The 24,697-nt window shown below is 37.1% G+C and overlaps 1 non-coding gene across 1 annotated transcript; it reads left to right on the forward strand.

The window, feature by feature from the left end:
- Nucleotides 1–19,681: 19,681 nt before the first annotated feature.
- On the forward strand, nt 19,682–19,788 carry LOC141625015 (small nucleolar RNA R71). The gene has a single exon (XR_012534814.1). It is a non-coding gene; the product is annotated as a small nucleolar RNA R71 (small nucleolar RNA).
- Nucleotides 19,789–24,697: the final 4,909 nt, after the last annotated feature.

Here is a 24,697-nt window from a genome sequence, read left to right on the forward strand (position 1 = left end):
TCACCTCTGGCCTTAGACCTGCTTCTAATGAAGTGTCCTGCTTTGGATCATACGAGTTGTATTATTGCTCTGTACCCAGACTTGAATCTTGCCCCGAATCTAGGACCTTGTCCTTGTGGCAATCTTCTGAATTATGCTCTAGTTTTCCACACTTGAAACAGATCATCTTAAGGCCCTCATATTGGATACATTATATCTTACCATTGGGACGAAATTTAGACAATAAAGGTTTCGATATATCGACCTCAACACTCATACGTTTAAATTGTCGTCGCTCTGCTGATGATGTATTTTTATCAATGCGGATGACTTCTCCTATCTTTGAACCTACCTTCTTGAGAAATGACTCGTTGAAATATTCCACCGGTAGGTTCGAAATGCGAACCCAAGCTGCTAAGAATCTGATATTGTCCTCCGATGAGAAAATTAGGCAACCATTTCTGATAGTTAAGTAATGGTCATCTATCATCTAGGGACCCTGTGTCATAACAAATTCATAGTCTTGCCTGGATATGAAACGAGCAATGTAATAAGAACAACTAAGATCAATAAGTGTCAATTTCCCTCTAATTGACCATTTTGCTTGCAATTTTCTCATTAAAGACAAGTACCCAATGTTCTTATCGAACATTTTGATTATGAGAGAACGGCGCCATGGTTTCCGAATACTTGCTTTCTCTTCTTTGGTTAAGGTTATGCGAGGACAATAATTATCTTCATCTTCTTCAATATCATTATCATCCTCTGAATCAAAATCTATATCGTCAATAAGATGCTCTTCCGACATGAAAGATTCAGATCCAAAACCTTGAACGGTTTCTTTGTAAGATATACTGGGATTCAAAATAGGCCAATTGCTGGGGGGGGGGGGGGGAGGAATCAAACTATCATCACTGGGGGATTCTCTATGATTTGAGGGGATGGCGATAAACTCACTCAAATGCATAGTCTTCCGTTTTGAATTTTTTGGCAGAGATGGGAAAGGGGTATCGGACCCGCCAATCATGGCGTCAAATTCAGGGAGGGTTATTTGGGTTGTGGGGGCTTCCGGTGGGAGACCGGAAGAGTTGCTGATCATAGGAGGAAAACTTTATCTCTCTAAAACTTTAACTCTTTTCTATTAAGTGTCAAATTCTAGCACTCCCCCTTGACACTTAATTCTGGATTAGCTTGGTATCTTGAATCTCCAACCATGTTGTCATCTTCCTATAACTTGTTCTTGTACCCTAGAACTTCAATGATTTAGGATCTTTACCCTGTCTCATCTTTCTCGAGTCAACGCCCATCTTGCTTGGTTTTTTACCTTTTGTTTTACTTTGGGTTATTAATTCCCCATCATGAATTAGGGTCTATCGCTCTTTGTTCTATTCGGGTTTGTGGGTCTGTAGCTCATTGCTTGTATGAATCTAATGTCCTGTATTGTTTATGGGATTTTTGGCCAACTTTTGGTTTGGGGTCTCTTTAAGTTGCCCCAAGATGAAGCGGGTTGACATTTTTGTGTTTGTCACCCTTGGTTGAAAATGGGTTAGCCACCTTTTTTTTATCCGGCTACCCAATACTTCTCACGATTATGGCCCATGTCCATCATTCATTTTCTATTTTCTATTGACACTTATATCCCTTCATTTTTTTTCTTCAGTATATAGGAAGAGTAACAATTTTTTTTGTTTCATTTTTTTTATATCAAACCCAGGACAAAGCCATGGGCTCTGATACCATGTTAGAATTTGGGCAGCGGAAGTATCGTGTACCCAAAAGTTAAAACATAGATCATTTATATAAATTGGAGTGATACACTTTTATAATTGTGGGGGAGGATATAAGAGAACTACTCTCATATGGTGAGACCTTGTAGCTCTCAATAAGAGCACAAGACTAAACAAAATAATGCATCGTACATGAACCTATTTATATAACTTACATGACTTTAAACTCCCCTCTTGGTTTAATGACATTTAACATGGATTATAGTAACAACATAAACTTAATGTAACTTAAAGAAGTTAAGTTACATAATTAAGTGTCAAATTCCAACAGTTTAAATAGCACGCCAAACATGTAGTTATTCCAACTCGAAATTAACCTGAATGGTCAAGTGGATCCGTTTAATATCGGGGACCTGGTAAAATAGGTCAAACCCGAATGACCCGATCTAAAAGGGTGACCTGAGACCCGAAAGTGACCCGAATTGACTCGAACCCGGCCTGAACATTGATTGATCCAATGTTGACCTGGCCCGACATGACCCGATCCAAAAAACCCGACCTATAATTGAGCCGATCCAAAATGATTTGAAGTGACCCAAAATGACCCGAATCGACAAGTACTAAGTCATATTGATATTATACACATCAAAATAAAGTTTCATTGGTTACAACCGTGGCTCGGTTCGAAACTTTGTCGCCTAATTCAACCAACCAAAATAATATTTATAACTAAACAAACTACTCTTAGTAGAGTGGTAAGTAAAGGTCGGATCCCAAAGGACGGGTATTGAATTAAATTATCGGTTGTAGAAAGCTATGTCTTGGGGTGTCACAAATTTGGTTGGGGTTTGAGATATCAATCTACACTACTTAACAATGAAATGTAAAGAAATGAAAGTAAAACAAGCAAGTAAAGTGGGGGTTTGTAAACAATAGATTAAGGCACTAGGATATCATGGGTTCATAGGGGATTTATGGTGGTGATCATACAAATATGTTTACATAGTTCCAAGGAAATTATTGTTGTAGTGGAATCGAGTTAGTTTATATCTTACGATTCATAGGAAGATTTGGGTCCCGGAGCCGAGTCGGTCAAGACTGTACAACACCAACAAGTCGACTTACTTTCTTCCTATTCACTTCTATGCATGGTCTAACAAGACTCGAGTTAGTTTATATCTTACAAGTCTTGTTGAATAGATAAGAGATGTATAAATGCAAGGTTTCATAGTCAAGCATTTTATCAAGCATAACATGTGCAGAGGTTAACACTACAACAAGCAAGCAATCTTATGATAACATATTAGATTAAGTATGGATCTACCCCCATGTTATAGTTCCCCTAATCCCCCATTAACCCTAGCTAGATGACTACTCACTCATGACTATGAAAAACATGCTAATGAAGGTGTCAATCATATTAGCAAAATTAAACATGATGAATGAGTAAAGCAATAATTAATTAAGCAAGGGTAAAAAGGATTATACCAACTTTAAGGATGATCCAATAATAATAAGCAGAGAATAATAGAAGAACACTTGATGAATGATGAAGATTTGTCAAGTCTTCAATAAACCCCAAATAGTCTTCAAATTACCCAACTAAATCTAAGAACACTTTAATGATTAAAGAGGAATTAAGATTTGATTAATATTGAATTAAGAGAATACAACTTGATTAGTAGTTTCTAAACTTGATTAATACTAAATTTGAACTTGGTGTCTAATCCCCTAACACAATGGGGTATTTATACTAAGTACAAGTATTAGGGTAACTAAGGGCTTAAATGACGATTAAGTCCCTAAGAAGAGGATTAGTGCTTTGCAAGTCCCATGAGGAGTCCCACGGATTGAGGTTGAAGCAAACCCGTTCTGCCCATGGATCCGCTCGACCTGAAGGTGAGATGCCCGGATCAAGGCTCGAGACGCCCGACTTGAGGAATGATACGCCCCACCTGAGCTCGGGACGCCCGGATCCTTGCTCAGTTCTCCTGCTTCTTCTTTTGACTGCCTACGAATCCGTGGGGATCGTTAGGAGGTCGTGGGCCTCTTCATCATTGCCCATTCTACTTCATTTATTCACTTAGGCCTTTAGTATTAGCATCCTCTTTGTTGCTTGGTCGTTAAGTGCGATCAATTTAGCTCCGCTTTTGCTTCCATATGCGCAAAGCTTAGCATCTCCCTTACAAAGGGCACTAAAACCTCGTAGAATGTGCAAAGTAGGGAACATAAGATAGAAAACATGGAAATGAAACTAGTTAGGGGACTAAATGTGCACAAATATGAGTCAAATCAAATATCCCCAAACCGAACCTTTACTCATCCCGAGTAAAGAGGTGACTAAAACTATGACCCTTATTAAATACTACTAGTCGATGTGAGACAATTAGCGGGTCTTACTCCACCTCTTCAACTCATAACAAGACACCTATGAGGTACGATGCCTTCTTGCAAGGCAAGGTGGAGCTTGCCAAAATATCGATACATCCAAGCATTAAGCATACAAAACAAGTAATGGATGCATCTACAAAAGAATAGCCACTTTCCTCATCTACGTGGTGGAAATTATCTAAAGGGGAAGTAATCTAAGATCGCTAAATGCTTTTGTCAAGAATAGGCTCCCTATGGTGTTAGAAACACTGTAGGATCGTGGAATTCCCCCTCTTGCCTAGACAAGAAGAAGGGTCATCCTCTCCCGTCCATGCAACAAAGAAAGGATCATCAATGGATAAAAAGGGATTGATATGATTTGAGTTCCACAATGGTAGTTTGCTTTTGTTTTGTTTCCCCCCAATTTCTTGTGGTATTTGTTTTTTGAGAATATTTCTTTGCCATTTTTGGATGTTTGGCAATTTCGTACTTGGCAATTTCTTTGCATTTTTTGAACATTTTCAAAGTAACCCCATTTTGTAGAAAGGGTACTTTTATTGAAGCATAGGAGTCTATTTTTGCTCCTCTTTTCATTGATGCAATTTTGCAAATTTTTTGGCTTTTACTTTGGTACTTGAACTCAAATTGGAGATTTATTGTGCCCATTCCCTTTTGTATTGGCAAAACATGATGATAGAGATGAAAGAACGGTTGCATGGCATCAAGGGTCACCTTGGAATAAACGGTAGCCAATGATTCATCACTCCACAAGGTACTCTTGAGTAAGCCTTAGTCCATGGGTCAAAAGATACTAGTATGACACATACTAGGGTGTTTTGAAGGTATTCTAGCAAACAAAGTCTTAAGGAGAAAAATTATCTACAAGGGCCTATATACACTTGCCAAGCTTCCCAAATAGACATTTTCACAAAAAGTTTTCCTAAAATGCAACTACATGCCATGATGCAACTAACATATATACAATCTAATGCAAATGCTACTATCACTAGTATGCCATATAATCTAAATGCAACTCCTAAGATCACATTGGTTTGTACCGCATCAAATAAAAAGAAGCCATATTGTCATTAACATAGAGAGGAAAAAGAAGATTTGGAAAGATCATACCATGCGGTCTTCATATTCCTCATGCCTCGGATGTGGCGTAGTCGGTCCAATGTAATAGGAGTAAACTCAAACAAATAAATATATACAATATATACATTTCTATACTATAAAAGGGAAGAACATGTTTTTGAGTTTTTTCAAAATTTTCAAATTTTTATCATTTTTTATCATTTTTTGATTTAAGAAGTGTTAGAATTCCCCATCCCTACACTTAGAATGGACATTGTCCTCAATGGACAAAACAATAGGAAATTGTGCAAATGCAATGAAATGAATGATGCATGATTCTACACTAGATGCAAACTATATGTGAGATATTTAAATGGGATGTATACAAGTGATGAAAACTAAACTATACTACATGATGCATGCTTTCTATTGTTCGGAGAGATAATTTGAATTAACTCGCATTCCTTATGAGTAAACTTCCCCAAACCAGACAAAACACTATTGCTAGTGCAAAAAGAAAGGGAAGTTCATTTACAAGGCATGAAATGCAATGCATGAATGAAGATTGTCATTTTGGATTCTAGTAGTGGGAGCAAAAAGATAAACACCCTAATGAGACTGAGGTGGGAGTCCTTTGAGTGGTGCTAGGACTCCAAACTCAAAACTACCAAGAGCCCAAAATTACTCTAAAAGTGATGCAAGTTAAATGTTATACAAGTCATAGAAACATGAGAAAAAAATAAAGCAAAAAGAGGGGTAGGAGACTCACAATGGAATAAGTCAATACTAGTATAAGTGATCAACCCCGCATTGTGATGCTCTCCTTCAAGCTTTGTCAACCATCAATTGTCACTCATCATGACATCATCATCATCTACCTCCATTGAACCGGAGGTTTCACCATCACCATCTTCACTACAACTTGAATTATGCTCTTCTTCCTCATCATCTTGGCAAGACCCACTACCTTCCGCGCTCTCATCATCAGCTTCCTCCACTCTCCTTGTATCCCTTTCTTCATCTTGAGAAGCATTAGGAAAGAATACTTTCCTATCCACCCAATTTGGCAAAGAACTCGAAGGATCAAGGAGTCCTTGCCTAGCAAGATGGTAGAGGGGTTGATATTGGGCATAGTAGGCATTAACCCGATCATTGTAAGCTTCTTTACGCATATGTTGCATTAGCTAGGTCAAGTAGTCACTACCCGTCATAGTATTACTCGATTTGAACTCTTGGTAGGCAAAGGGATAAGGTGGTGTAATAATGGAGGAGTAGGGCTCTTCTCTTGGATTTCTTTGTTGTTTGATGATGGTCTCGGCTTGTTCGGAAACGGGAATAAGGTAGTTGGTCCGGTGGGTGGAGATGCGACAAATCTTACTTGGTAAGACAATGGACTTGGTATCCTTGATGAGCCACTCATAGGTATGGTCCAAGTTATCATGCTTGATCCATTGAAACTTGTGAATCATGTTGCTCATGTCAAGGAGGTGGCTTCCTTTAACCGATTTATAAGTGTTATCCTTGTTGAAATCCAGGTTAAAATGTCTTGCCAACCTCGTCACTAAGCCTCCATTAACAATAAAAGCCGCTCCATCTTTCCCATTCTCAATATCCAACCATATTTTGATTAATAGTTGAAGAACATTATACTCACTCAAGGGTTTCCCACCAACATTCAAGAAAGACTCAAGGTAAACAAAGTCTAATTCCGTCAAGTGATTAGCTTCTTTTCTAGCAATCAAAGTGTTGACCACAAACTTGTGCCAATACCTTATACCCGGATGATGAATGTATAAGGCATGACACTCTTTGAAAGTAGTGAACTTACGACCGGAGATAGCTTGCCAAAGAGGTTCGGCATCAAAATCTAACGGTTTCTTTGTGAACCGGTCATGGTTCTTAAGCCTAAAAACTTTGCCAAAATCACTTTTGTGCATTTTTCTAGTCTTGTTTTCGAGACGGAATTCTTCATAATATCGAGTCTCAATTTTATACTCCCCAAAGGAACTAAGGAATTCCAATGTCAAAGAGGGGTATGTCAATTCATTCATTTCAAAGAGGGTTGATAACCCCATAGACTCGAAGAATGCTTTTGTTTGTTCATGGACACCCAAATTTCTCAAAGCATCTTGACATATGAATTTTGTAGCTAGAATCTTTTTCTTGGCAAGGGAGTAGAATGCAAGCCTATGCTTATCGGATAAAAAAGTTACCTCCGGATAGTTCTTCAATTGTTCCACTTCCGGGATACAATTAGTAGCTTCCTCTATAGCATTATTGGTTGAAGTAGTAGCTTGCTCCCTTTGTACCAAGACCATTGCTTTGGAGGCTAGAGCTTGTTGTCTTTTAGACAATGTTGGTATTTTTGTTGCCTTGATTCCTCCCTTGGTCCTTGCCATTGCTATTCTCCTTTCAAAGTAGTATCAACAAACCAAGTAAATGCTTGAATGCTCCTTTCTTCTTCAAATTTCAGTTGAATGCCCAATCAATTTGGGGATTTTCGGATTTCTCCTAACCCTAGAGGAATTGATTGATTTTTGTGAAGAAATTGTTGTTTGAATGGTCTTATGTTGATGAAGGAGTGATTTGTTTTTTATTTGAGGAAGTTTGGACTTGATTTGGGTGAACTTAAATGAGAGATTGTTATTTTTTTGGATGAGGGTTTGAAGGTTGACGTGAGGGAAATAATGGTCTTTGTGTTTGAATGAAGTGAAATGAAATGAAGAAGGGGGTTTGGCCCGTGTATTGGTGATATAGCAGGTCGGGACGGGCGGACATGGCTGGAGTCGGGGGGATTTTTGGACAGTGGGAAATCAACTTTCTGCAGGGCTTTGGAGACGGGCGGCTTGGAGGCAAGTCGGGTAGATTTTCATCAGGCTCGCTCAACTTGTGCTGGAGACGGGCAAATTGTCTTCCACTGCAGATTTCACAATAGAGAGCTCCTCCAAGTCCCACGACCCGAGCCGAGGTCGGGCGTCTTGAGCATTGGCTCGCTCGACTTGAGGTCGGCTCGGGCAGATTCCTTTACAGAGAAGATTTTCGTTTTGCAACCCTTTCCCAGTCCCCACGGGCTTAGGCCTGCTCGTGGGGATCTTTTCCCCGTGTGAATTCTTCTTCTTTTCTTCTTCATTTCTTCTTGGGTAGCATTTCAAAGGCATGGTTAGACTAGGCTTGTGCTTCCCCACACTTGATCATCAAACACTACACATTTAAAGCACATTAAATTCCGTCCCTCACTTGCTCTCATGTTACACAAATTCGTCAAACAAGGCATGTAAAATGCAATGCAAAAATTGAGTAATGTACAAGTTAAAAGAAATGCAAGTTAAGAGGTTAGAATATTTACAAATGGTGGTTTAGGGAGGACTCCACCAAACTCTCCTTCTTTTGAGAGGTGTTAAGGAGGCAAAGCCAAGGTGTTGTTAATGTTGCTCAACACATTGTAGAAGTAGTCAAAGACTTGTTCATTCTCATGGTAAAGGTCTTGTGTAGACCCTTGCATATTGTTGTCTTCATTGTTGTAATCCGAGTCAAAGTGTTGACAAGGATCCATCAAGCCTTGGTCTAGAGTCATAGCATTCCCAATGTAGGGATTAACTAATCCTTCAAATTCATCGTCCCATAGACCGTAAACTTTATTCGCTTTCTCCCCTATGTTGGGTTGATCATGAGTTGACAAGAGCAACTCTCCTTCCTTGTTATCATGGCCAATGAGGTCTCCATCTTTACTTGTCATGAGTGAGCTTTGCAAGCTCTCATTCTTGTCGTGAAAAATTCCATGCTCTCCGAATAGAGCTATTTCAACATTATCAATATCTTTCTTCCAATTGGGCGGTGTGTGTTTGCCCTTCTCTTTGAGATTTCCATCTTTCCTTTTTTCTTTGAATGGAGATTTCATCTTTTTCTTTTCACCTTTCCGAATATAGTGATCAACCATAAAATATGGCTCAAACAAATTGGGAGCTCTCATAGTTTTATCAAGGTTGAAGGTGATTGTTTCATCACCTACTTCAAGTGTGAGCTCTCCATGTTTCACATCGATCACCGCTCCGGCGGTGTGTAGGAATGGTCTTCCTAGAATGATTGAGATGTTGGAATCCTCCTCCATATCAACAATGACAAAGTCTACCGGTATGAAAATCTTTCCAACTCTTACGGGTACATCTTCCCATACTCCTAGTGGTTTCTTTGTTGAACGATCCGGCATTTGTAAAGTCATGTTGGTGCACTTGAGCTCTCCCACTCCTAGTCTTTCGCATACCGTATATGGCATGACACTCACACTTGCACCTAGATCACATAGTGCCTTGTTGATTGTGGTATCACCAATGGTACATGGAATGGAGAAACTTCCCGGATCTTTGAGCATTGGAGGGAACTCCCTTGTAGAATTGCACTACTCACTTTTGTGAAGGCAATGGTTTCCAATTTTCGGATGGACTTCTTCTTGGTAAGGATATCTTTAATGTACTTTTCATAAGCCGGAACATGGTGAATTAGTTCCGTGAATGGTATAGAAACTTCTAAGTTCTTCACAATCTCTATGAACTTTCCAAGTTGCTCATCAAACTTGGGCTTAGCTTGGCGACTTGGGAATGGAAATCTAATCACAATAGGCTCTTTCTCAGTTCCTTTAGCCTTCTCTTCATTTCTCTTCTTTGATGAGTCATTGGTAGTTGTCTCTACCACTTTAGGACTTCGCCTTAGTGGTACATCACTTTACTTTGTCATTCTCCTCAACAATTCCTTCTTCAATCGACATCTTTGGTCCCTCATATCTAGTACCACTCCTTAAGTAGATAGCATTGATGGTCTCATGTCTTGTGGGAGGATTACCTTGAGGAGGTAATTGTCCCTTTTGTCTTTGGGAGCTAGAAGAGGCCAATTGAGACAATTGAGTCTCCAACATTTTGGTATGAGCAAGGATATTGTTGATGGTAGTTTCTTTGGCTTAACTATCCTTTTGCATTTGAGCAAATAAATCTTGTTGGCTGATACCGTCGTAGAGTACCAAAAATAATATTTATAAATTTCCAAACTACTACTATAGATAGCGGCAGTCAGGGTCGAACCACAGGGAGGTAGGGAATTATTAGTTGCTTTCTATTTTAGTCTAAGGGTAACAATGAGGGGGTTTTTGATTGATTTATAATTAAACTAAATGCAAATAAATAAATAGGCAAATGAAACTGACGATGTAAACGATGATAAAAAGGATGCTAAGACGATCGGTTCATTGTAGCTACGACGACGCAAGTCCTAGGTAAATCTGAAATAATCACGTAAGGTGGGAAAATAAGAAGTCCTCTTAGACCAACTTAACAGGTAGCGCCGCTCAGCCTAAGCTACTAGTCCCTAGGTCTCACTAATACTAGCTCACGCCCTGAAAAGTGATTCCTAATGCCTAAATTTTACTTATCTTACGATCTTAGTATAATTTAGTCGTTCAATTGGTAGTCTATTGCCCTCCCCTCTCTTTCGATCTATTGGGTCGGTCAATTCCTAAGAATTTAACAAATAGCCTCTCGGTCTTTTATCAAAAATTGCAATTAAATCAATTGAACAATGCTAATTCTTACGCGATGCAGTCGATCGACTAGCTGGGCCAGTCGATCGACCAGGTTTTCAGTCGATCGACTATTGACATCAGTCGATCGACCAAACCCCGAAACAGGTCTACCTATTCTACGTCGTCTACGCCACAAATTCCCTCACATCTTAGCAAAGGGTGACTACCTACGCATATTAAAATTGATAACAATAACGAAATTGAAATAAACGATATGGGAAAACATAATTTGAATGATTAAAGCAATAAAACGCAATAAATAGATTAGGGTTGCGGGATTCTAATCTATCAATTCTATGCAAATGACAAAATAAAGTAGAAACTGAAATTAAGGACAAAATAATACCGAAGTAGGAAGCAAGAATTGAATCCGAAACCAAGCAAGGAACTTTATTGAGAAATTTATGTAAACTAAAGAACCCTAAATTTTTGATGATGAAAACTGATTGATAAAACTGAAAGCTAAAGCTACGTTATATAGGAATATCACGCAACTCTTATTCCTAAACCTAATATACAATGGGCTTAAGCTAAATCTCGTCTTTAAATTCTCGTCAGACTCGTGGAGTGGTCGATGGACCACTTGGACCAGTCGATCGACCAACAACGCTGTACAGAATTGCATTCTGACGATTTCTGCAGCGCGCACCGATCTTAAAACGGCTGCCATTTCTTCCTTACTTGGTCAAATCAGACGTTTTACACGGAGTTGGAAAGCTAAGAGGATAAGCTTTCACCTCCAATTGGAATCACTCGATTATCTGCTCTATAACTAGAGATATAGCCATCTGAAGCAACCTGAAATGTCGTGAGGTGCTTCTTTGCTATCTTCAGGCCTTGAAATGCATTCTAAACTTCAAGTCCGAGTCAAATATTCATGTCTTTCCTAAGCTTAGCTTCTGGGGTCAAGATTTGGTTCCTTTTCTACTCATTTCCGCAATAATCTGCAATATTACATAAAAACACGAGAGTAGACAGAAATAGGGGAAATAGTAGAATAAACTACATATAATAGACATAAAATGCGTGGAAATAAAGATGTAAAACATCATATTATAGACACGCATCAAACTTCCCCAAACCAAACCTTTGCTTGTCCCCAAGCAAACTAAATGCAAAACTAAATCTAGATAGAAAGGAGCAAAACATGGACAAACTGAAAATCGTCTACTTAAACCAATTTAATGCATATGTATCAACTACTAATAGCTCAATGTCACGCAAACGAATTTATGCATATTTCGAAAAGATGTTGAACGTTTGACCTTGCAAGACTTTCAAGATTGGACTCTCCCGGGTCACTCTTCTCTCAACAAAGCAAATGGTAAGCAAATATATGTAAGAGAGAAAGAGACAAAAGTCGCTCACCTAGACTCAACCAACATGATCATGCATGCAATATAGTATGATAAGTAATTCTAGCTACCGTGCACATACATTCCAACCATTCAGGGTCCATCACATTCCGAATACTTGCAAAGATATGGATAAGTGAGGCTATGGGTAAGAAGAGGCAAAATAATATGGGAATGAGAGGGAAATAGCCAAGCTAGCATCCTAACAAACCGAATAAAACATTCACTTCTAACTCAATGAAATAAACTCAAATGCCTTAATGAATTAGGCAAACACTTCACTAATCCAAATACCACTCCTCATAAAATATAAAGCAAACATAGGAGTAAACTTTTTTTTTCTTGCCGTTTCTTTTTCTTTTGTTTTCTTTTTTTTTTTCCGTTTTTTTTTTCGGCAGTCACTATTTTTCAATTTTTTTCATTTTTCTTTTTCTTTTCTCCTTCATTCATTACCAACTTCATAGAGTGCAAATCGAGCCAAAATTGATACAATACAATGAATACCACTAAAACTACTAAACTAGCTCAACAAAGGGTAGGCTTAGTTTATGGATTGTAGCTAAAGGGTCAACTGGCAATTTTTGGCTAATTTGAAGCTAATGGGTAAAATGAATAAAAGGGACTTTCGCAAGCATTCTCCAAACATGCAATACCAACCACTAACCCGAATGTATGCAGGCAAAAAGAAATTAAATGTCATACTTAAGCAAATTAATGTTACACGATATGCAGGGAGTAACTACTCACAATCCTAAATGAAACTGGTCATGAATGACACCAGTTTATAAAGCTCTAATTCCTTAGAAAGTTTTGTAGTTTGCCAAAATTTCAAGTCAAGTCTAATTGTTCAACAAATTTTGAAACGAAATTCGAGATATTGCAAAAACTTTTGCTAAAAGATGTGATAAAATGCAGGGTATAAGCAAATGACAACTATCAGTAATGAATACTCCAATCTGAGTCAACCTAATATGCAAAATTAAACGTGATATTTTTGAATTTTTTTTTTGAATTTTTCAATTTTTTTTGAAATTTTTTTATATTTGGAAGATAAAAAACAATGCAAGACAAAAATGTAAATGTGAATGCAAAACAAAATGAAATGCAACGCAAAACCCTTCCCCAAACCAAATCACACAATGCCCTCATTGTGCGAAATCATGTGTATAAATAAGTAAAGGAAATTGGGATTTTGCGATAAGAAACTAAATAAGACAGGAAATTGGGACTCGGAAACTTACAAGATTTTAAGCGCAAAAGGAAACCTCCCCAAACCAGCGTGAGCTAGGAGGTTTTGATGGCACTGTGCTACCATAAAGTACCTGAAAAGAAACAAAATACCGCGCGTAATCCGAGAAAACAAAATTGAAACGGTAATTATGTGCAAAGAATTAAAAGAACGAGGTATAGCAGCTACAGTGGTCGATCGACCGCTCTAACCAGTCGTTCGACCAAGTTACCCGGAACAGAAGCTTCTGTGCTGCGCGAATCAGTCGATCGACCACTCTAATCAGTCGATCGACCAAGTTACCTGACGTGAACAGTTCCTGCTCACGAATTAACTCAATGAATTGAGTTAACTTGGTCTTAGTACCTGCAAATACACATAATAACGCGCCCAAAATTGCGCAAAAACCCAAAGTAACTGTCTAAGTCGAGCTAATTATTAAAGCACACAAAACAAATAAAGCTAAATGTTTCAAAACCGTCGTAGAGTACCAAAAAATAATATTTATAAATTTCCAAACTACTACTATAGATAGCGGCAGTCAGGGTCGAACCACATGGAGGTAGGGAATTATTAGTTGCTTTCTATTTTAGTCTAAGGGTAACAATGAGGGGGATTTTGATTGATTTATAATTAAACTAAATGCAAATAAATAAATAGGCAAATGAAACTGACGATGTAAACGATGATAAAAAGGATGCTAAGACGATCGGTTCATTGTAGCTACGACGACGCAAGTCCTAGGTAAATCTGAAATAATCACGTAAGGTGGGAAAATAAGAAGTCCTCTCAGACCAACTTAACAGGTAGCGCCGCTAAGCCTAAGCTACTAGTCCCTAGGTCTCACTAATACTAGCTCACGCCCTGAAAAGTGATTCCTAATGCCTAAATTTTACTTATCTTACGATCTTAGTATAATTTAGTCGTTCAATTGGTAGTCTATTGCCCTCCCCTCTCTTTCGATCTATTGGGTCGGTCAATTCCTAAGAATTTAACAAATAGCCTCTCGGTCTTTTATCAAAAATTGCAATTAAATCAATTGAACAATGCTAATTCTTACGCGATGCAGTCGATCGACTAGCTGGGCCAGTCGATCGACCAGGTTTTCAGTCGATCGACTATTGACATCAGTCGATTGACCAAACCCCGAAACAGGTCTACCTATTCTACGTCGTCTACGCCACAAATTCCCTCACATCTTAGCAAAGGGTGACTACCTACGCATATTAAAATTGATAACAACAACGAAATTGAAATAAACGATATGGGAAAACATAGTTTGAATGATTAAAGCAATAAAACGCAATAAAGAGATTAGGTTGCGGGATTCTAATCTATCAATTCTATGCTAATGACAAAATAAAGTAGAAACTGAAATTAAGGACAAAATAATACCGAAGTAGGAAGCAAGAATTGAATCCGAAAGCAAGCAAGGAACTTTATTGAGAAATTTATGTAAACTAAAGAACCCTAAATTTTTGATGATGAAAACTGAATGATAAAACTGAAAACTAAAGATACGTTATATAGGAATATCACGCAACTCTTATTCCTAAACCTAATATACAATGGGCTTAAGCTAAATCTCGTCTTTAAATTCTCGTCAGACTCGTGGAGTGGTCGATGGACCACTTGGACCAGTCGATCGACCAACAACGCTGTACAGAATGTCATTCTGACGATTCCTGCAGCGCGCACCGATCTTAAAACGGCTGCCATTTCTTCGTTACTTGGTCAAATCAGGCGTTTTACACGGAGTTTGAAAGCTAAGAGGATAAGCTTTCACCTCCAATTGGAATCACTCGATTATCTGCTTTATAACTAGAGATATAGCCATCTGAAGCAGCCTGAAATGTCGTGAGGTGCTTCTTTGCTATCTTCAGGCCTTGAAATGCATTCTAAACTTCAAGTCCGAGTCAAATATTCATGTCTTTCCTAAGCTTAGCTTATGGGGTCAAGATTTGGTTCATGTTCTACTCATTTCCGCAATAATCTGCAATATTACATAAAAACACGAGAGTAGACAAAAATAGGGGAAATAGTAGAATAAACTACATATAATAGACATAAAATGCGTGGAAATAAAGATGTAAAACATCATATTATAGACACGCATCAAACTTCCCCAAACCAAACCTTTGCTTGTCCCCAAGCAAACTAAATGCAAAACTAAATCTAGATAGAAAGGAGCAAAACATGGACAAACTGAAAATCCTCTACTTAAACCAATTTAATGCATATGAATCAACTACTAATAGCTCAATGTCACGCAAACGAATTTATGCATATTTCGAAAAGATGTTGAATGTTTGACCTTGCAAGACTTTCAAGATTGGACTCTCCCGGGTCACTCTTCTCTCAACAAAGCAAATGGTAAGCAAATATATGTAAGAGAGAAAGAGACAAAAGTTGCTCACCTAGACTCAACCAACATGATCATGCATGCAATATAGTATGATAAGTAATTCTAGCTACCGTGCACATACATTCCAACCATTCAGGGTCCATCGCATGCCGAATACTTGCAAAGATATGGATAAGTGAGGCTATGGGTAAGAAGAGGCAAAACAATATGGGAATGAGAGGGAAATAGCCAAGCTAGCATCCTAACAAACCGAATGAAACATCCACTTCTAACTCAATGAAATAAACTCAAATTCCTTAATGAATTAGGCAAACACTTCACTAATCCAAATACCACTCCTCATAAAATATAAAGCAAACATAGGAGTAAACTTTTTTTTTTTTTCTTGCCGTTTCTTTTTCTTTTGTTTTCTTTTTTTTTTCCGTTTTTTTTTTTCGGCAGTCACTATTTTTCAATTTTTTTCATTTTTCTTTTTCTTTTCTCCTTCATTCATTACCAACTTCATAGAGTGCAAATCGAGCCAAAATTGATACAATACAATGAATACCACTAAAACTACTAAACTAGCTCAGCAAAGGGTAGGCTTAGTTTATGGATTATAGCTAAAGGGTCAACTGGCAATTTTTGGCTAATGTGAAGCTAATGGGTAAAATGAATAAAAGGGACTTTCGCAAGCATTCTCCAAACATGCAATACCATGCAGGCAAAAAGAAATTAAATGTCATACTTATGCAAATTAATGTTACACGATATGCAGGGAGTAACTACTCACAATCCTAAATGAAACTGGTCATGAATGACACCAGTTTATAAAGCTCTAATTCCTTAGAAAGTTTTGTAGTTTGCCAAAATTTCAAGTCAAGTCTAATTGTTCAACAAATTTTGAAACGAAATTCGAGATATTGCAAAAACTTTTGCTAAAATATGTGATAAAATGCAGGGTATAAGCAAATGACAACTATCAGTAATGAATACTCCAATCTGACTCAACCTAATATGCAAAATTAAACGTGATATTTTTGAATTTTTTTTTTGAATTTTTTTTGAAATTTTTTTATATATGGAAGATAAAAAACAATGCAAGACAAAAATGTAAATGTGAATGCAAAACAGAATGAAATGCAACGCAAAACCCTTCCCCAAACCAAATCACACAATGCCCTCATTGTGCGAAATCATGTGTATAAATAAGCAAAGGAAATTGGGATTTTGCGATAAGAAACTAAATAAGACAGGAAATTGGGACTCGGAAACTTACAAGATTTTAAGCGCAAAAGGAAACCTCCCCAAACCAGCGTGAGCTAGGAGGTTTCAGTAGCCAGTTGTGCTACCATAAAGTACCTGAAAAGAAACAAAATACCGCGCGTAATCCGAGAAAACAAAATTGAAACGGTAATTATGTGCAAAGAATTAAAAGAACGAGGTATAGCAGCTACAGTGGTCGATCGACCGCTCTAACCAGTCGTTCGACCAAGTTACCTGGAACAGAAGCTTTTGTGCTGTGCGAATCAGTCGATCGACCACTCTAATCAGTCGATCGACCAAGTTACCTGACGTGAACAGTTCCTGCTCACGAATTAACTCAATGAATTGAGTTAACTTGGTCTTAGTACCTGCAAATACACATAATAACGCGCCCAAAATTGCGCAAAAACCCAAAGTAACTGTCTAAGTCGAGCTAATTATTAAAGCACACAAAACAAATAAAGCTAAATGTTTCAAAACCGTCGTAGAGTACCAAAAAATAATATTTATAAATTTCCAAACTACTACTATAGATAGCGGCAGTCAGGGTCGAACCACAGGGAGGTAGGGAATTATTAGTTGCTTTCTATTTTAGTCTAAGGGTAACAATGAGGGGGGTTTTCATTGATTTATAATTAAACTAAATGCAAATAAATAAATAGGCAAATGAAACTGACGATGTAAACGATGATAAAAAGGATGCTAAGACGATCGGTTCATTGTAGCTACGACGACGCAAGTCCTAGGTAAATCTGAAATAATCACGTAAGGTGGGAAAATAAGAAGTCCTCTCAGACCAACTTAACAGGTAGCGCCGCTCAGCCTAAGCTACTAGTCCCTAGGTCTCACTAATACTAGCTCACGCCCTGAAAAGTGATTCCTAATGCCTAAATTTTACTTATCTTACGATCTTAGTATAATTTAGTCGTTCAATTGGTAGTCTATTGCCCTCCCCTCTCTTTCGATCTATTGGGTCGGTCAATTCCTAAGAATTTAACAAATAGCCTCTTGGTCTTTTATCAAAAATTGCAATTAAATCAATTGAACAATGCTAATTCTTACGCGATGCAGTCGATCGACTAGCTGGGCCAGTCGATCGTCTAGGTTTTCAGTCGATCGACTATTGACATCAGTCGATCGACCAAACCCCGAAACAGGTCTACCTATTCTACGTCGTCTACGCCACAAATTCCCTCACATCTTAGCAAAAGGTGACTACCTACGCATATTAAAATTGATAACAACAACGAAATTGAAATAAACGATATGGGAAAACATAATTTGAATGATTAAAGCAATAAAACGCAATAAAGAGATTAAGGTTGCGGGATTCTAATCTATCAATTCTATGCTAATGACAAAATAAAGTAGAAACTGAAATTAAGGACAAAATAATACCGAAGTAGGAAGCAAGAATTGAATCCGAAAGCAAGCAAGGAACTTTATTGAGAAATTTATGTAAACTAAAGAACCCTAAATTTTTGATGATGAAAACTGAATGATAAAACTGAAAGCTAAAGCTACGTTATATAGGAATATCACGCAACTCTTATTCCTAAACCTAATATACAATGGGCTTAAGCTAAATCTCATCTTTAAATTCTCGTCAGACTCGTGGAGTGGTCGATGGACCGCTTGGACCAGTCGATCGACCTACAGCGCTGTACAGAATTGCATTCTGACGATTACTGCAGCGCGCACCGATCTTGAAACGGCTGCCATTTATTCGTTACTTGGTCAAATCAGGCGTTTTACACGGCGTTGGAAAGCTAAGAGGATAAGCTTTCACCTGCAATTGGAATAACTCGATTATCTGCTCTAGAACTCGAGATATAGCCATCTGAATCAGCCTGCAATGTCGTGAGGTGCTTCTTTGCTATATTCAGGCCTTGAAATGCATTCTAAACTTCAAGTCCGAGTGAAATATTCATGTCCTTCCTAAGCTTAGCTTCCGGGGTCAAGATTTGGTTCATTTTCTACTCATTTCCGTAATAATCTGCAATATTACATAAAAACACGAGAGTAGACAGAAATAGGGGAAATAGTAGAATAAACTACATATAATAGACATAAAATGCGTGGAAATAAAGATGTAAAACATCATATTATAGACACACATCATTGGCTCTTTTTTTTTTTATTTGGAGGACCGCTTTTTGAACATTAAAAGCTTGGTCATTGGGTTGATTGTAGTATGGTCTTTGAGTAGGATTTCTTAATGGAGGTGGTGTGTATATAGGTTGAGAGTTTTGGACATTTTGGCTCTTGTATGAAAGGTTTGGATGGAATTTGGTATTCTGGTTGTAGTAGTTAGAATAAGGGGTGCCATTTTTGTATGCTTGGGAAGCATTCACTTGTTCATTCGTTCCCCTACATTCGTTTTGATCATGTCCCAAGGTTCCACAACTTTCACACACTCCATTTGGGATTGAGGATGATGCCATCATAGCATTGATATGTTGTTTGGGTGATTTGGAAGCTTCATCAAGCTTAGCCATGGCCTTCTCAAACTTCAAGTTTATGGTGTCGATATGAGCACTTAGTTGAGCACCCAATTGTGTGATGGAATCCACCTCATGCTTTCCTCCTCTAGTGGCCTTTCGTGGCCTACTATATTGGGAATTGTGAACCGCCATATCTTCGATTTTGGCCCATGTTTGGTTGTCATCAACTTCGGTGAACCTCCCATTGGAACCTATATTAAGCACATCTCGTGAGTCTTCATATAAGCCGTTCCCAAATTGTTGAACAAGGAACCATTCACTAAGTTCATGGTGTGGACAAGAGCGACAAGTGTCGTTACATCTCTCCCATGCTTCATATAAGGATTCCTCATCCCTTTGATTGAACCCAGTGATTTGGGCACTCAACATGTTGGTCTTCTCCGAAGGATAGAAGTTATTGTAGAAAGCAAGATCTAACTTCTTCCATGAATCAATTCCAAGAGTAGCCTTGTCTAGGCTCTTTAACCATAGTTTTGCGGCTCCGATCACGGAAAAAGGAAACAACACCCATCGAATTTGGTCTTGAGTCACTCCGGTTTGAGAGATTGCATCACAATACTCACAAAACGTTTCCATGTGTAGATGAGGATCTTCACTAGGCATCCCTCCAAATTGACTTCGTTCTCTTAACTAATTGTATGAATCCCTTTTGGCAATGAAATTACCAGTTAGATGTGGTGGTGTAGGAGTACCATTTGGTAGGTTCTCCTCAGTTGGTACGGAATGAGATGAAAATTTAGGCATTATGGGTTGATTTTGTGGTTGGTTTTGAATTGGGTTCTCCTCTCCTTCTCTTGCAAAAGGGTTGGTAAACTCAACACTATCCGATTGGACAAGTTCTCCAATACCCACACTTGTTGCAGCCCCTCTAATGGTTCCTCTAAGATTGGTCAAGGTTCTTTCAATTTCGGGATCAGAAGGCAAGGGTCTACCTTAGGATCTCCTAGACATGCAAAAAGCAAACAACTAAAAAACAATTAAAACTACCTTGAGGAATTTGACTTCCCCAAGGTTAAGAAAGACACAACTAAAAACAACAAATGATAACAATAATTCAATTGAACACCGTCCCCGGCAACGGCGTCATTTTTGGCTCGGTTCGAAACTTTGTTGTCTAAGTCAAGCAACCAAAACAATATTTATAACAAAACAAACTACTCTTAGTAGAGTGGTAAGAAAAGGTCGGATCCCAAAGGACGAGTATTGAATTAAATTATCGGTTGTAGAAAGCTATGTCTTGGGGTGTCACAAAATTGGTTGAGGTTTGAGATATCAATCTACACTACTTAACAATGAAATGTAAAGAAATGAAAGTAAAACAAGCAAGTAAAGTGGGGGTTTGTAAACAATAGATTAAGGCACTAGGGTGTCATGGGTTCATAGGGGATTTATGGTGGTGATCATACAAACATGTTTAGATAGTTGCAAGCAAATTATTGTTATAGTGGAATCAGGTTAGTTTATATCTTACGATTCATAGGAAGATTTGGGTCCCGGAGCCGAGTCGGTCAAGACTGTACAACACCTACAAGTCGACTTACTTTCTTCCTATTCACTTCTATGCATGGTCTAACAAGACTCGAGTTAGTTTATATCTTACAAGTCTTGTTGAATAGATAAGAGATGTATAAATGCAAGGTTTCATAGTCAAGCATTTTATCGAGCATAACATGTGCATAGGTTAACACTACAACAAGCAAGCAATCTTATGATAACATATTAGATTAAGTATGGATCTACCCCCATGTTATAGTTCCCCTACTCCCATATTAACCCTAGCTAGATGGCTATTCACTCATGACTATCGTAAACATGCTAATGAAGGTGTCAATCATATTAGCAAAGTTAAACATGGTGAATGAGTAAAGCAATAATTAATTAAGCAAGGGTAAAATGGATTATACCAACTTTAAGGATGATCCAATAATAATAAGCAAAGAATAATAGAAGAACACTTGATGAATGATGAAGAGTTGTCAAGTCTTCAATAAACCCCAAATGGTCTTCAAATTACCCAACTAAATCTAAGAACACTTGAATGATTAAAGAGGAATTAAGATTTGATAAATATTGAATTAAGAGAATACAACTTGATTAGTAATTTCTAAACTTGATTAATACTAAATTAGAACTTGCTGTCTAATCCCCTAACACAATGGGGTATTTATACTAAGTACAAGTATTAGGGTAACTAAGGGCTTAAATGACGATTAAGTCCCTAAGAAGAGGATTTGTGCTTTGCAAGTCCCATGAGGAGTCCCACGGATTGAGGTTGAAGCAAACCCGTGTTGCCCATGGATCCGTTCGACCTGAAGGTGAGATGCCCGGATCAAGGCTCGAGACGCCCGACTTGAGGAATGATACGCCCGACCTGAGCTCGGGACGCCCGGATCCTTGCTTAGTTCTCCTTCTTCTTCTTTTGGCTGCCTAGGGATCCGTGGGGATCGTTAGGAGGTCTGTACTTCATTTATTCACTTAAGCCTTTAGTATTGGCATCCTCTTTGTTGCTTGGTCGTTAAGTGCGATCAATTTAGCGCCGCTTTTGCTTCATTATGCGCAAGGCTTAGCATCCTCCCCTACAAAGGGCACTAAAACCTCGTAGAATGTGCAAAGTAGGGAACATAAGATAGATACGACCCTAATAAGTACTAGAAAGCATGGAAACGAGGCTAGTTAGGGGACTAAATGTGCACAAATATGAGTCACATCAAACCATTCCTAATAAATAATTAAATTTTCAAAATATTATTTCTTAATCAAAAAGTACTAACCAAACTGGTTTAGATATTAACTCGAAAGCGGACCGACCCAAAACAACCCATACCCGAAGGTGACCCGACCCGAAATAACCCGATAACAGGTCATCCGAAATTGACCCGAAACTCGAAATGACTCGATCTGATCCGACTCGATCCGAAATATGTGATAGATCCGAAATAACCCGACCCAAATTGACGGGGATGTAGCAAATCACGCCCTATAAATCAATACATATATATAAAGCATAAATTTTTTGAGCGATATTATAGAGTCCAACTTTTTTAGAAATCCTAAGAAGAGTAGATTTCGAAAAAAATTAAATAATTAAAATTATCCTAATAAAAATAGATTTCTTAGTATTTAAAACAAATTTTAAGAAAATTATCCTAATATAATTAGATCAAATATATATGTTAACAAAATTATCCTAATATAAGTAGATTAAAATTATCAAATAGATAATAGAAATTCATAATACTTCAAGTTATCATATTTATTTTCCCCTACTTATGGTCTTATACATTTTTAGTTTGTATTCTCGCATTAAAATTCAAGAAGCTGGAGGATAAAAGATGAATTTATATTATTAAAGTGTTATATTAAGATAATGTAGTGTAATCTTACATAGTTGCACGAAGTATAAATTACGATTTCATCAAAATGTAGTCACTAAATAATCATTGAAGTGTGTGTATAGAAATCATAAACATAAATGCCTCCATATACATTCAAGTTATCAACACATAAAATATTTCACTAATCTATATGTATTATTTTTGTTTAACTAATTTACTTTCTATAAGAATGTGGAGATCATTAGATGAAGGCATGAAACCGAGAAAAACTGAAGTAGAATTTGGGGGTTTAAACAACTCAAAGCTTTTGTGTAACAATGGAACAACTTATAGTGTTATTCATATGATGAATTGATGATCGGTTCTAGACTCACGCTTAGTAGTATCACCTAATTTCATCTACTACAAAATTTCATATATACCACCAACATATATCCAAGTAATCTAACCATTACGAAATAGCATGTGCTACATACTCAAAATATACTATTTAACTAATTATATGGTATATTAATGTCATACACATTATTCATATACTATATCTCAGATTTCATTATAAAAATTAACTGAAACCTAAAAAACGAACTTAAAAGATAACTGAAAACCGATCAATTAACCGATTAAATAAAACTGCTTTTTAAACTAATAGAAAAATATCTTTTTTTTGATAATATGGCATAAAAGGACATAGTAAGTAATCCATATTTAATATTATAAATTGAAGTATTTAAAAAAAAAAACAGGTAGCTTATTTCTCACATGCTTCGCTTATTTTGGTAAATAATTTATCCACCAAATACTTACAACAACAAAAAAATAAATGAAATTTTGGTCAGATAAATTTAAGTTTTTTTTTTTTTTTTTTTTTTTTTTTTTTTTTTTGAAATAATGCCTAAATATGAGATTTTTAATTTCATGATCTCTTGACCTTCATAATATCAAATAAATTTCTTTTTAATACTTTTTTTTGCCCATGTTTACTTACTTTTGAAACTATTATTAGGAGTTAATCTCATGTTCCATTTTTAATTTTATAAACTTGATTAATAAAATAAATAGCTATTGGTTCAGAATAAATATTAGCAATGAGACATTGTAATACAAAGTACTTATATATCATAATCATGAGAAATAGCATAAATAAGCAATTGGTTCAAAATAAATAGCATTCCATATAAGAAAATTGTTAACTCTACAATAAGAAAAAACAAATTTGACCAAAAGGAAAATCTATCACAATTGTCCAATTATATCTCTTTTGTCTTGGATGCAGCAAATATAAATAAAGTTTCAGACTCAAACTGAATTTTAAATCATGTCAACCATGAGTGTTAGTTCGACATGGGTAAATAAAATATCAGAAATATTTGAAAACTATAGAATAAGCGAGAATATAACATTTATATGGAATGAACTATTTTAAGATATGCACAAGTTGATCTATGGTTTAGAAAATTTTTACTTGTGACAACTAAGGGCATGTAATTTTTCTAATTTATATGGGTATGAGAAACCCTACATTCGTCCTGTCCCCTCGCCCATATGACATCCTTGGTTTTAGGAGTCATTTTTTTTCCTATTATTCGAGACTTGGTAGAGTATTTTAGTGTCGTTAGACTTTGGGAGCAAAATTCATTATCTTTTAGGAATTTTACACTAAATGTACGTCATCCTCTTCGCAATGATCCTATGTATTACTTTTGCAGAATCGTCAATACATTAGTCTGACCATGATTTTTGACATATTAATGGTCAAAGTTATAAACGATGTTTGACCCTTGAGAAGCAATGGGAAAGATGTTTATCAAGAAGGGAAGGGAGTATACATGATGAATTTTTTTAACATAACTCATAATGGTATGTTCTACCAAGTGTGGTATGTCGGTTATGTTGTTGAGGAACATCAACTCCGTAAGAGGACTATCTAAAGAGAAATTGTCTTA

Source organism: Silene latifolia, chromosome X (assembly GCF_048544455.1).
Source record: "Silene latifolia isolate original U9 population chromosome X, ASM4854445v1, whole genome shotgun sequence".
NCBI classification, from domain to species: Eukaryota; Viridiplantae; Streptophyta; class Magnoliopsida; order Caryophyllales; family Caryophyllaceae; genus Silene; species Silene latifolia.